Source organism: Armigeres subalbatus, chromosome 2, assembly GCF_024139115.2.
Source record: "Armigeres subalbatus isolate Guangzhou_Male chromosome 2, GZ_Asu_2, whole genome shotgun sequence".
Classification (NCBI taxonomy): Eukaryota; Metazoa; Arthropoda; class Insecta; order Diptera; family Culicidae; genus Armigeres; species Armigeres subalbatus.
Window position 1 is genome coordinate 311404470 of NC_085140.1, and position 13880 is coordinate 311418349.

Consider the following 13880-nt stretch of genomic DNA (forward strand, 5'->3'; position numbering starts at 1 on the left):
GTTATTTGTTTGTTCTTGAATACCATTTCAATAACTAACTCAGTCCTCTGTACAATTTTATACTTTGAGTTATTCATTCATTATCAAAATAATACCAGTTGTTATTGCTCAGGTGTTATTCATATAAATTTTAGTTATTATTTTTTGTTATTTTAACTCTTATTCCAACCTTATGAATAACTTATCGGGGTATTGTGGTATTTAAAATTAATACCTCGTCAAGTTATTCATAAGTTATTTTCTTCTGCTCGGGAATGAGTTATTAACAAACTACTAAATGATCGAACACTGATTACTAAATGATCAATAACATCCTTGCACGCACTGATGTTCCCCCATGCTGTTTTGATCACTTTCTTGAACTTCACGACAGTTGCTTACGACTTGGTGTTGTCATATATATCGCAAATTATCACGCCGAAAACATTTTAAAGAGAATTCAGGTCTGGAAAAAAGGCAATCCTCTAGAAAACATGAACTTTTACCGCCACTAATAACATTTTTGTGGATTAACTCGCTTGTATCGTTCAAACGTTAAGTTTGGAGTACCAAACTATCGACTATGGGGCTTTAAATTTTGTTTAGTACAACCTAAAAATCTACTCTGGTAATTTTATAATGATTAAGGACAAGCTTAGTGCAGTATCTAAGATGGTCGCGAATACTGATCGATCACACTGAAATCGCATGGTGAATTTATTCCTTATAAACAATTTTTCACATTTAATCTTTACTTTGAAGTCAAATTACACTATCAATACCATAATTCACCAATATACGATGTTGAAGAAATGCCATACTTTTCCGATATTCCATCGAACAGGGTAACCTGGGAAAATGAGGTTAATCGAGTTGAGAGAGATGAACCGGCCAAGGCCCGAAAATCTTTTTAATAAAGATATAAAAAAGGTTAATTGAGGAAACCTGATAAATGCGATATTTGTTTCCCAACAGAAAAACAAATTCAATCGAGCTTTTCAATGTTTTTGTGCGATAGAAACGTTTCCTAACCTTAAGTTTTGATGATGTCGACTGTTTTCGATGTACTTTTCGGTGATTTATTTGGCGTTTCAGTCTTGTTTTTAAATGAAAAACAACTATTTGTTTTCTTCTTCCAACGTTTCGATCCTTATTGTAACTTTGTCAAGGATTCTGTAATTTAATTTTCACAGTATATTAGAACATTAATTTAATTACAGAATCTTTGAAAAAGATCCAATTAGCATCGAAACGTTGGAAGAAGAACACCATTCGGCCGAATTCCAATAGGCCGAAGAAATAATTAGGCCGAAACCCATCTGGCCGAAAATCATTTGGCCGAATAGGACATTTGACCGAATAGGACAATTGGCCGAATAGGACGTTTGGCCGAATAGGACATTTGGCCGAATTGGACATTTAGCCGAATAGGACGATTGGCCGAATAGGACATTTGGTCGAGTAGAAATGAGTCCTATTTGGTCAAACGTACTATTCAGCCAAACGTCATTTTCGGCCAATTGTCCTATTCGACCAAATGTCCTATGTGGCCAAATGACCCTATCGGCCTAACAACCGAACAGACGGCCAAAGAACTTTCGGCCTAGTGGCCTTCGGCCAAATGGCATTCGGTCCAACGGTATTAGACCAATCGGCCCTTCCCCCACATACATTTACATGAAAGATAATTTAAAAAATATAAAAATTTCAATGATATTGTCCAAATACTGCCTTGATTAAAGTACCGAAAAGCATATATACTACGATAAATGACGTTCAAATGCTCTAATTCTAACATTTTCTATGGTTTCCAATAAAGAAGAACATAAGGATAAACTATTTCAAACGGTTATAAAATGAATGATGCAATTTGAGTCAAAATAGACGTTATATAGTTGTCAAAACACTGCTTAACATACAAGTAAAGTAAATTACATTCAAATACTTTATATGATTAGAAAAACGATGATTATTAGTTTTTTAATTGCTTAGCTTATCTCACGTGAACGGTACCTATTAATGTGGGTTTCCGTTTTTTCACATATTCATTTTTAAATAAATGGACGCATGAAGTACGCTGACCAAATTTTGTTACGCATTGTTAAATCAACTCCCGAAAATACACAAAAATTTGATGAAGATCAGTGCAACAGAATAAAAATATGGGATGTACCTATGATTGTGGAACAAAGTGTATTTGAGTTGGAACTCTTGTAGTCTCACTTCAAGTAATCTCTATACAATGATCTATCCTGCTCGGATTTTTCCATGGATGTTCCACTACCTTAAAATTACATGAAATGAAAGAAAGGCATGTACCGGGTGGGATCTCAGTGATTAAATCCGAAGGCCGTATACCGGAGCTTCATAATCTCACAACGATGGGAATAAGAAATAATCAATTTTCAGTTTCAGTCATTACCGTTTTGCCTTTCAACTCGCACCTGTCCGCACTTGCCGGTCATCTCGTTAGGCTTAAACTTGTACCCCGGCACCTGAACTCTGAGGCTTGTTAAACCTTGACGTTATCGCAAGACGTTGAAAGCTCCCGTCACTACATCGAAATTGCTACTTTCATCACGCTCGATCATCTTGTGGCCACGTTCGTTCCTTTTTTAGTCAACCGAACGCTCTGGCGCTGCTGCTCGGTTGCCGGTGATCCGATCAATCAATTTCATAAATGTAGTCATTAACACTCGTCACGGTTGCGGCTGTTGGAACGAAATTCGATCTCCACAAATTAATTCCGGCAACCTTGAATACCACGAATCGAATCGCAGTGATGTAACAACCTTTACCCACGGAGACATGAAGGTGATTTCCGATCGGCGATGGATCGATCTCGAGATAATGACAGATAGTCGGGTTCAACCGATTCGGGGTGTTGCCAACAGCATCAGCGGCAGGTCCTTGACTCGGTGTAGGTATCGCAAACGAACACGCCGATTGTTATGAGGTAATTAACATTTTTTTCGGGACTAGCGAGTAAGAGGAAAAATAAAACAAAAACATTGCTTAAAAAGGCCTGCGCCGCGCCGCCGTTTAACAACATCCACTCCCAGCTGTGCGCTTGCAACGAGCGCGCACCAGAGCAGTTCAGCAAGCGTGGCAGGCTTGCTTATTAATTCGACAAGCTACTGACACTAATTTGTTCGCGTTTTATTATTCTCGGAGGACTTTTTGTGGCTTTAGTTGTTGTGGTTTGTTTGTTTTTTATTTTGTTCGTGTTATCCGCAGTCAGATTTTGATATATCATGTGAACTGTGTTTGGTCAAATCTGTGTCTTTGGGTTGATCACATTGTGTTTTGATCGTGTCAGTAAAAACTGTGAAGGTGATAATCGGAAATATTGAAATGAGATTGAAAGTGATACCTTGACATGAATATATCATTTTATTTACACACTTTGTAGGCCTGGTTATAACTAGAAACCGCTGAGCATAAGAACTTGACTTTTTAGAAAACCACAAATGTAGACTATAGAAGAAACACTGAGTACACTATCAATAATACTTCAAAGGTATTTGAGATAACAAAGCGTTATTTGTATCCATGGTCATCAAACAAATAAAACAAATCTTGAATAAATACCTAACAAATATTTCAATTCCAACGTGAATTTATTTTGACCATCAATCTCCGCGGTACCCTTGACCTTCTACAAGAATTCTCTTTACTCTTGAGTTACAAAATCCCGTCTAACACTAATTACGATCTGTCCCTTCTCGTAGCGTCGAAATTGAATTCAGATGCCAAATTATAAATTCCACTCAGTCTCCGCCGCTCTGCCAGTCCACGCACTGACTGACAACGACAGTCAGTCAGTAACCAATTTGAAACATTGTAAATTCTAACGAGACCTGACAGTCGTCCGCTAATTATTGTATGGGACTCTTATGGACGATAGCAGGAGGTAACATCGGTAAACCAACCATCAAACGTGGATGTCAGCACCGCACGTGAGCTGGGCACCAGTTCCTATCAACAACGATGCGATGCCCCAACAACAACAGCAAAAAAAGCAAATCAGGAGGGCAACCGTTGTCACGTCAATGGGAACATAGTCACGAAATTTGCTTCTATCTGCCGCCGTGAGTGCGGCTCGACCGGTGACCGACATCGTCGGCGTCCGTCGGTGCTGTTTGTTCAGTTTGATTTATCTTTCCTTTCCCTGGGTTTTTGTCTTGCTTGTATAAACAATCCGATGAGTTTTACTGAAAGACTAGGGAATCACTCGGTAGAACGAACTTTCGACTTCAAGTCAAGTGCCATAGGGTAACGGTACCAATAGTGGAGGTATTAGTAGATCCTCAAAAGGAAATATTTTTTAAAAATTAATAATTATGGGAAATTTACTGCTTTATTATCTTAGTCAATAGATAAACTAATAATTTTGCTAACAAAAATGAGATAAATGTCATTTAACATCAACAATTACCAAATATTGCTTGCACCACTATGGGTACACTGTTCCTTTAGTAGCGGTAAAAATTAATTTTGGTTCCTATAGTGGTGCTATCCATTGGTTTCTTATGAGACTCGCCACTATTGGTACAGTTGCACCACTATAGGTGCAAGGGAGTCAATTTTGTTAAGGAAAATCATTGTTTTCAATAGTTTTTCAAGCGAAATCTTAAGGCAAGTTGCATTTAACAGGATATTTGAAGCACGACGCATCAACTGAAACCATCGTAAAGCCTATAAATATGATAAATCTCATTAAAACCCCACTACCTCCACTATTGGTGCTACCTCCACTAAGGGTACGGTTACCCTACTGACCCAATTCTATGGAAGTGCGTAGATGAATGTTTTTGGATTTTGCTTGGTGATATAAATAAGAGTATAATTTGGAACAACTTATTGTATCGTTACACGATTTGCTTTCAAATCGTCGCCACGCCACTTTTAATCCTTACGCATTAAAATTCGTTTGGTCCCATTATTAACAAAGGGAGATCAAAGGTACGAGTTTTTAGTTTTAGTCGCGACTATTTTCGAGACTTCATATTCCACTGGTAGGTAGATCACTCAACGTATTATTTTTCCTTTCCCCTTCATTGACTTTTCTCTTTTTCGTGAAAATTGGCCCTGTCCCAAGACGGTCTTTGCGGGGGAGCAGTGGCAGCTTGATAACTTTACTCAGAGCGCCACTTACTTCCATCGCTAGTGGCTGATGTCGTGGTGGTTGTCGGATCTTGGTAGCAATCAACCAATGGCAATTTTCGTTTCACAGCCGCTGATTCGGAGAATGGGTAGGATCGATTGGAAGACGGTTGACGCCGACGCGGCTCAGGAGAACACCGATGTTTACAGCAGCTGTTCGGCCAGTTCGATTGAGTTCATCGCGTTATTGACCCACCCGGTGCACTGTGAGATTCGGAAATTCGAGTTTCTGGAAGATGGTACCATTTGTACCTGTTAAACTCTAGAACATCCTCTTAATTTGTTGAACTAACTGTGCCTCAATGTAGTCACAAGTTTGATAAAAGATGCCTGAAAAAATCCTTGGTATCGGTTTACGGATTTACTGGAACGAGTTTTTAGCCAATATTTGGATGTAAAAAATTTATCAATTTTAATGTTTTTTTTACCATCATATATACCATATTTGAGCACATTGCTCTATATTATAGCCAAAACCTTCTTATGGCGAAAATAAATCGTAAATAACGAAATATAATACAATAAATAATTTACCAGTGAAAAAACTCGGAACATTTCCCACTGTCCGCTCCTACGATTATCATAGATTCGCAGAGTATGAGGTGCGGCGTGGCGTTACTGAAGGTTGTGTTAGAGGCGAGGCAAGTGTGTTTTGAATAATTCTGAATCGATCGGTTTAATGGAGCTGGATTAATTTTTAATGCCAGATTGAACGTGACGCATCCGGAGGTGAATCTAGCGGAAAGTTGACTTTTGATTATAGTGTTACGGTTTACTAGGCACCATTCAGAAATTAATTACACGCTAATCTCTTCTTTCATCGCTCATTGGGGGGATGGAAAAAGAATGTTTACTGGGATAAAACTTATTTTTTGTTTAGCTGGTGGACACTTCTAGTTTTAAATATGGTTGATGGTCATAGGATTGAATTGGATGTGTTAGCATTAGAGTCCAATGAGAAAAAATACCGTCGTATTCGACACGTCTCCTGCTTATTTGAAACGCTCATTTATATGGAACTGATGGAGGATTGCTCTATTTCAAATTTTATCAAAAGATAAATATAGGTTTCCGAAAACCTGGTTCCCTTAGGGAAGTGGACAAATTCCAATTAGCTCCGAAACCCGTCTTGCGACATATCAATCTTCATGATTTTGAAAGACATAATCAATAGATGATTGTACCCATTGGCCACGTCCGAAAGTGTTCGAGAAAACCTGGTTCCTTGTGACATATCAATTTTCATGATTTTGAAAGGCAAGATCAAAAAAAGCATTTTTGAGAGATTTTGGACACACTGGCCACAACCGGAAGTGTTCTCCTGGTTGCCTTAGGGAAGTGGACAAATTTCTTGTGCGAGTTTGTGTTAACTATCAACAGAAAAAAAGTAAGTTGGACTTGCAGTGGTATTGAAAGTTATATTAAAATCGTTGAAAATCTGATCAACAAAATCTGGATATCCTCAAATAGCGGAGTTTGGGGCAAGTGTGCCATAGGGGCAAGTGAGCCACCCGGCATTTATTCAATAAAATATGTATTTAACGACCCAGCCGGTACACAGCTAGATTCGATCGGATTACCAGACATAGTGTACGGAATTTTGAATAGAATTGTCAAATTTCCACTTTTTTATGATCAATTTTATAATGAGCATCAAAATTGCGTGCAGTTTTATTATATTCCAACCAATTCAATTAAGTTGTCAGATTACATACAAACAAAATATCAAGAAAGTGTATATTGCAGTGTGGAATTGAATGAAAAAGTATTCGTTTCTAGCGAACCAGTCAAAAAAAATTTTTTTTCCGAAAGAAAAGTTAATTTATGAAACTTGTTAATGTTGGGGCAAGTGTGCCACCTACTATGTTCGTTATTTTTCTCGAGAGTGAAGCTGTCAAAAACGTAAACGCAGTTGTTGTGTTCACAGTAAAGCAGGTCATCCTGCGTAAATACCAGCGAATTTCGTCCCGAAAAAGTTGGCCAGCGACCAGAATGGAAGCTTCAGTGCGGTCCGTGACCGAAAAAGGTAGTTCGGTGAAACGAGCTGCTGAAGAACACAAAGCTCCAAGGAAGACTCATGCCAAGTACCTGAAGCTCAACGAGAACAACGGCGCCAGCTTGGAGATGAGTTTGGGTTGTTACGAGCATGTTTTCAACGCGCGGCAGGAGGAGGAATTGCGCAGCAACATAAACCATCCGTTCAACCGAGACACCGAACCGGTTGAACACTGGCCAGTAGAGGTGTGCGCCGGTCCGATATTCGTCGGCGGCGGCGTTTGTCAGAATTTTGGCTGGCGGCGGCGGCGTTTTCGGCGTCACGCCGAAAGTCATTTTACCCGGCGGCGGTGGCGGCGTGAATCGGCGTGGCGATTTTTTTCATTACGTTTTTCTAAGATTTTTGCATTTTTTCGGCATATTTTCAAGACATTAAAATAAGATAAAAAATCTTATTTTCGCATGAAAAATCTAATGAACTTTTCCAGAAAAATCTGGTGGGAAACCAAAATTTGGAAAATATTTTCGGATTGTTTGAAGTTTCGAAAAATCTTTTATAAAAACTTATGAAAAGGTCTTGTTGAGTTCCTATTGAGTATTCTTCCAAATTTGTACAGAACATTATTGATAATTGTAGTACAGTGCGGCTGGTTGAATGGGTGTTTTACGGTTTTACCGTTGGCTTTCTCAATCTAGAGTAATAAAGACGGCTTGTTTGGTATGGCCAACGATAAAACAGTCAATTCTTAAGAATGTCCGCTGGAGACTCTAAGGAGTTTTCGAGAAATATTCTCTGGAATGTTCAGGAGAAATTCTCCGTAAGTGTTATTAATTAACGACTGATAAAATTGTTGCATTAAAAATCTGGCCCATAGACTGAGAAAGCCAGATCCTTAATGCATTCTCCGTAAGTTTAACGGAAACTTCTTTTGAATTTCCGCGGAGGATTGTTCAAAACGATTCAATGAAAAATTGTTCGAAATTCTTGGAATTATACGGGAAATACTTTGTACAGTAGACGTTCGATAACTGCAAGTCATTTAACTGCAATGCTTTTAACTGCATTTCGAAAGTTACATCAGTTTTGCAGTTATCGAACAGCTAAGCATCAAAACTATGTCAAAGTCGATGATCACTGCATAGCGGTGAACAATCAGATGCACTTCTATTTTGACGACGTCTGACAATTGTTTGACGTCTAGAATGCGTCATGTTACAGTTATCGAACGACTAGTGTATTGTCCGTAAGAAATTCTTGGGAAATTCCATTGGCCGAAAGCCGTATGTCCGAACTGGTAATTTAGCCGAAAAAGTCGTTTTCCCTAACAGGTCGTTTTGCCGAATAGGTCATCAACCCAAAAATGCCGATTGGCCGATATGGTCGTTTGACAGAATAGGTCACTTGTCCGAAAATATCGTTTAGGCCAACAGGTCTTACGGCCAAATGTCAATAACTGAATGGGTAATTTAGTCCATAATATCCATCCGTTTGGCCTAATGACATTTACGTTGAAAAGACTGTTAAACGAAATTTCGTAACCTCTCTACTTTTAAGTCGATACTAACATTTAAGCCAAAAGCCATCTAACCAAACCCCATTAAGCAGAATTGAACGTTTATCCGAAACTGTTATCAGGTCAAAAATGGTCCGACCAAAAATGTATGTTTACCGAAAACGACACACAGCCGAAATGGACATTCAGCCGAACTGGTAATTTGGCCGAAAATTTTTTTTACCAAATAGATCATTTGATCGAAAATGGTGTTTGGTAAGAATGGTGATTTGGCCAGAAAATCCTTTCTTCAAAACAACTTTTCTGGCCAACCAGCATTTTCTGTCAAATGACCAATTCGGATAAACGTCTTCTTTGGCAAAATGACACTTTTCAAAAAAGGCTGCAGAAAGGACATTTAAGGTCCAAATGACTCTTTCTGTCAAATGCCATTTTTTACCAAATGGCCTTTTTGGTCAAATGATGTATTTTCGGTCAAACGACTTTTTCACCCGAACGGCATTTTCAGCTAAATGATTTGTTAGGGTAAACAACTTTTTTCAAGTCCGTCCAAATTTTCCTTTTGGCTATACATCGCTTTCGGTCAAACTACATTTTCGGTCAAACCAATTTTGATCTGATAACAGTTTCCGTTGCTAAATGGTACCTGGCTAGATGTCTTTTGGCCTAAAGTCTAGTATTGACCAAAAAATAGAGAGGCCACGAAATTTTGTTCAATTGTCAAAAAGACCATTTCGGCAAACAACCCGCATAATTACAAACTGTACATGGATATTTTCCCGTACGGTCGACAACAGTATCCTTTACTGTTGACAACTGTAAATGAACAATCTTATATAAAGTTTTAACAGTTTGTGGTACGGTTATTTGACAAACAACAATATGTTGAATGGGTTGTTAAGTTATGTCACCATAAAAAATCGTCTGTTTTCGCGTGCAAAATTTTCGCTCAACAGTATGATAAAATGTTGACATATAATGCAGGAAATAAAGAACATTTTAGAGACAGCATGTTATATGTTGACATTTAGTGATGATGTCGAGCAGTTATGGTCGAATCGATCGACAAGTATTCGATAACCGCAACGTAAACTGTGAAGCTATATCTTACATCGTAATAATGATTCTGACCATATAACATGTTGTTTTTTATTATGCGGGAAGTGGCCATTTCTGACCATATTACCCGTTCAGTACGAGGTTCAGTCATTGAAATTTGGCCATATGACCCATTCTGTCAAAAAACTATTTCTGCTAAATGGCATTTTTGGGCAACGATGGTTTCGGCCAGACGACCTGTCAGGGCAAACGCCTTTTTCTGCCAAATTACCAGCTCGGCCGTCTGTCACTTTCGGTCTTATTGGAATGGAATGAAACTTACCAAGAATTTTTAATCGAAAGTAGAAAGAATTTTTTGAAGAAACCAGAAACAATCTTCAAAAACTCCGAGCATTTTTCCGATGTTTTAAAGTTAGTTGGTTGGTTGGTTGGCAACGTAATGTTGTAGAGATCTATCAGCAAATTATACGGAAAATCCAATGAATCTTAGGAGTTTCCACTGAAAATTTCAATCGGCGTGGAAAATTATAGATCAGCGGCGTGGCAAATTTTAAACGGCGGCGCGCCGATGCAAAAATGTCAGCGGCGGCGGCGTGCCAAAAACTGCCGGCGGCGGCGGCGTGGCGCGGCGGCGCACACCTCTACTGGCCAGTTGGGATTAATTTTATGGCTTCCGAACCAGGCACCAGGAACTTTCTCTCAGGTTTGCAGAACCCACGTCAGCTGCTCGCTTTAAAGATTCAATCGAGTTGCTGTTGAAAATTTTTTCGGTCTCCTTAAGAAAACAGGAAGCCCACAAAAGTTCCCCCCAAGCAGAATATTCAATGTGGACGAAACATCAATTTGCACGGTAAGAATAAAAACACGGTTGATTATATATTTTTACTTAATTTATGCTTCTATGAACCACAAACCAAGAAATCACGGGTTCTGGCGCTGCGAGGAAAAAAGAAAGTTGGCGGAATAACATCAGCGGAACACGGAATCATGGCAACGGCCTGCTTGACCATGTCAGCGAGCGGAATTTTCGTCCCACCGATGCTACTTTTTGCAAGAGCTCGAATGACGGAAGGCTTAAAGAAGGGCGCCCCATCGGAAACATTATTCCATTGCAACAAAAGTGGATGGATGACGGGTTTTGACTTCGACAAATATTTCGATCACTTCCTAAAACATACTCGACCAACAGAATCAATCCCGATATTTTTGCTGCATGATGATCATCGCTCACATACCTAAAACATCGCGATTTTGGAAAATGCAAGACGGAACCACACGTGACTGCAATCAGCTTCTCGACTCACTGTAGTCATCGGATGCAACTGTTGGACGTAACCTTTATGGGGCCATTAAAGACACATCTCTCCAACACAGAAAAAAATAATGAAAAATAAACAGCGCGTAAAACTTGACATGCGGGAATTTAAACTATTTTACGCTGAAATGGCCTTCTTCCTAGCAAGATTGCTTACAACTTGTATGCAATATTGACGTTTCACGTCAAATATTAGTGCTGTCCAATGAGGAGCTCGAAGTAGCTCGAAGTTGTTCCCGTCCTGCTCGTTCTTTTTTGTCAACAAATGGGCATGAGCAGGACAGGCAGAAACTTTGAGCTACTTCAAGCTCTCATTGGACAGCATTATTGTATACCTTTAGGCTACATCTCATGTGGATGTACGCTAATAATGACGTTCCATTTATGTGCATGATTTTTGGCGTAAATTTCAGTGGATTTTTCTATCTGTGAAGGCAATCGACGAATACCTTAAGCCTTAAGGAAAATCCAGGCATAGTCGTTGCCGTAAATGAGCTGAGTGAACTTTTTGGAAAGGCTTACATTAAAACATGCAACGCAACAATCGCAATTAACGGATTTGCCAAGACGGGATTGGTTTCCCGGAACAGGCAAGTGTTCAGTGACGATCTTTTTGCACCTGCGGATGTTACCGACATCGACCTTTCATGCAGCAACCTGATTAACGTCAACGGCACATCAACTGGAGATGGCGTCGAAGCTTGCGGATCGCCTGACAAAGAAATCGACGAAAACCTGATGGAACTCAACAGTTATGAACCTGTGGATTCGGTTGCTGCAGTTGATGATAAAGAAAACTGTCCGCCTGGAACCTCGAGTGCTTCATATGAAGGATTTGCAGTTTCTTCAGAGGCCATACATCCGCTACCCAAGACACGAACCTGGAAGGTGACCCGAAAGAGGAAAGAAAAGGCAACAGTGCTCACATCAAGCCCGTACCGTACGGCTTTGAAGGAGTCCCAGGCATCGAAGGATATAGAAACTATCAAGAAAGCCAACAAGAGACGTCAGAAACCCAATACAAAACAATCTACGAAGTGCAAACGTGTAGTTGATGACGACTCTCTTGAAGATTTCTTATGTGATCTGTGCGGCAAATGTTTTCTTCTATCTGAGCATGGTAAGGGGTGGAACAAGTGTGGTGCATGCCATGCTTGGTTTCACGAATGTTTCAAAGATGAATGTCCAACGTGTACCCACTAATCGGCAATGATCCGAAGGTGACTTGACCTTTCTTTAAAACTAGTATGAACTTTGTAGTCATGAAATGATTGTTTTGTTATCGTTGAAGTTGCGTTTGTTTTGCTTTTTTGAATAAAAAGGCGAAATCAAGAAAACCATTAAATATATTTCAATTCCATGACACGCTATTCACTAAATAATGATTCTCCATTTGAAAGGTGGACAATTTTTCCATGCAGAAACTAGAACCGTAGACTTCCAGGGTTCACAGATTCAACCGCTGAACGTTGAAAAATGAAGGAAATTGTCAATCCTCCCCGCCATGTCACACTTTTTGTATGAGAGCTCAAAAAACAGTGGTATTGACCATCACGTTTCCTTGCTCCTTATGCGTGACATGATTTATGGACGATCCCAAACGATCATTTTTTACGTTGCTCAATATTTGAATGACACTTTTGTAATGTAACGAAAATAGTTGTATGAAAATGCTTCCTTTTGGATACCTCTAGCATGTACCAGTCCCATACCTGCCAAAACATTAATTTTTCCTTTAAATTCTTTGATATTATCTAGGTGACCGTCTTGCCCCATATGGGTGGCCCTCTTGCCCCGTAGTGCAAAAAAACTCGTTATTTATATGTAACCATTTTTAAAACGCTTCAGAAATAGCTTTTTTGCATTTATTTTTTCTGGGACTCAATCATTAGTAAAAATTTAAGTGTAAATTGGTATTGAAACCATATCCAAGTTTTAACAAAAAGTTTTTTAAAAGTTACTGAACAAAGTGCTTAAGGTGGCACACTTGCCCCAAATGCTAGGGGAAGGGGGGGCAATATGCCCTAGCTAAGGAAACACTGCTCTATTGTCTTATTTGTAACGCTATTCATGGGTATTTTTACATTATGCATCAGTTAAACAAGATAGCTAGTTGATGCCATTCAAAAATTGTCAAAAATCTCAATCATATTGATAATATTCACATTTCAAAAAAGTGGTGATATTCTGTTGCCGGAAAACTCATGAGGCAAAACGCCTTTTAGCTGGCAGCTCCTAGGGAACAAAGTACCACGCGTCGACGAATCAGCATTCTAGTATGGATAGTCCGTGGAGACGCAAGTACTTTGTAGGTTATTGCCACTAGGGCGTTTTGCCTCGCCAAAATGTTAGATGTATCTTCAAAATGTGGAAATTTTCGGTTTTTCCGACCTTCCCATGCACTATTTTGAAACTTTCTTCGCCTATCCTACATAATTTTAGATCTAGTTTTGTTACGGACATCTTAATGACGGTAAATATGAGGGAAACCACAAAAGTTGTTTTGCATCGGGGGGGGGGGGCGTTTTGGGGCCTCTTCCCCTACGTATAACTGCATTTATCTGCATTTATCTGAAAATGTTTGTCTTATTTGTATTACAACGGCATCGAAGGAATAGCAGGTTAGAAAATCAATTGTGCGAGTCGCAATTGAAATCCGAGTGTTCCGAACCGAAAACTTGCTATAAAATGCTTTTGTTCTCATGTAATCACTGCTCATGGCGTCTTGAAATAGTTGGATGTTTATTTGACAATATCTAGGACGCCAGAGAGTGGAACAAAATTGGAATGCGAGAGTGATACAAATATTTCAAAAGAGGGCAGTTTTTTTGGCACGTACTGTTTCTTAGGAA

At 39.2% G+C, this 13880-nt stretch overlaps 2 protein-coding genes across 8 annotated transcripts in view; one reads left to right on the forward strand and one right to left on the reverse strand.

Annotated features, from left to right (window-relative positions):
* Nucleotides 1-13880, reverse strand: part of LOC134212579 (dual specificity calcium/calmodulin-dependent 3',5'-cyclic nucleotide phosphodiesterase 1-like) — a 705268-nt gene that overhangs the window by 378602 nt on the left and 312786 nt on the right. The window lies entirely within an intron of this gene.
* LOC134212583 (uncharacterized) overlaps nucleotides 3274-13880 on the forward strand; it is a 186981-nt gene continuing 176374 nt past the window's right edge. The window contains exon 1 of the mRNA XM_062690575.1: nucleotides 3274-3293. The gene's annotated coding sequence lies outside the window, so the exon portion shown is untranslated. The remainder of the gene's footprint in view (nucleotides 3294-13880) is intronic.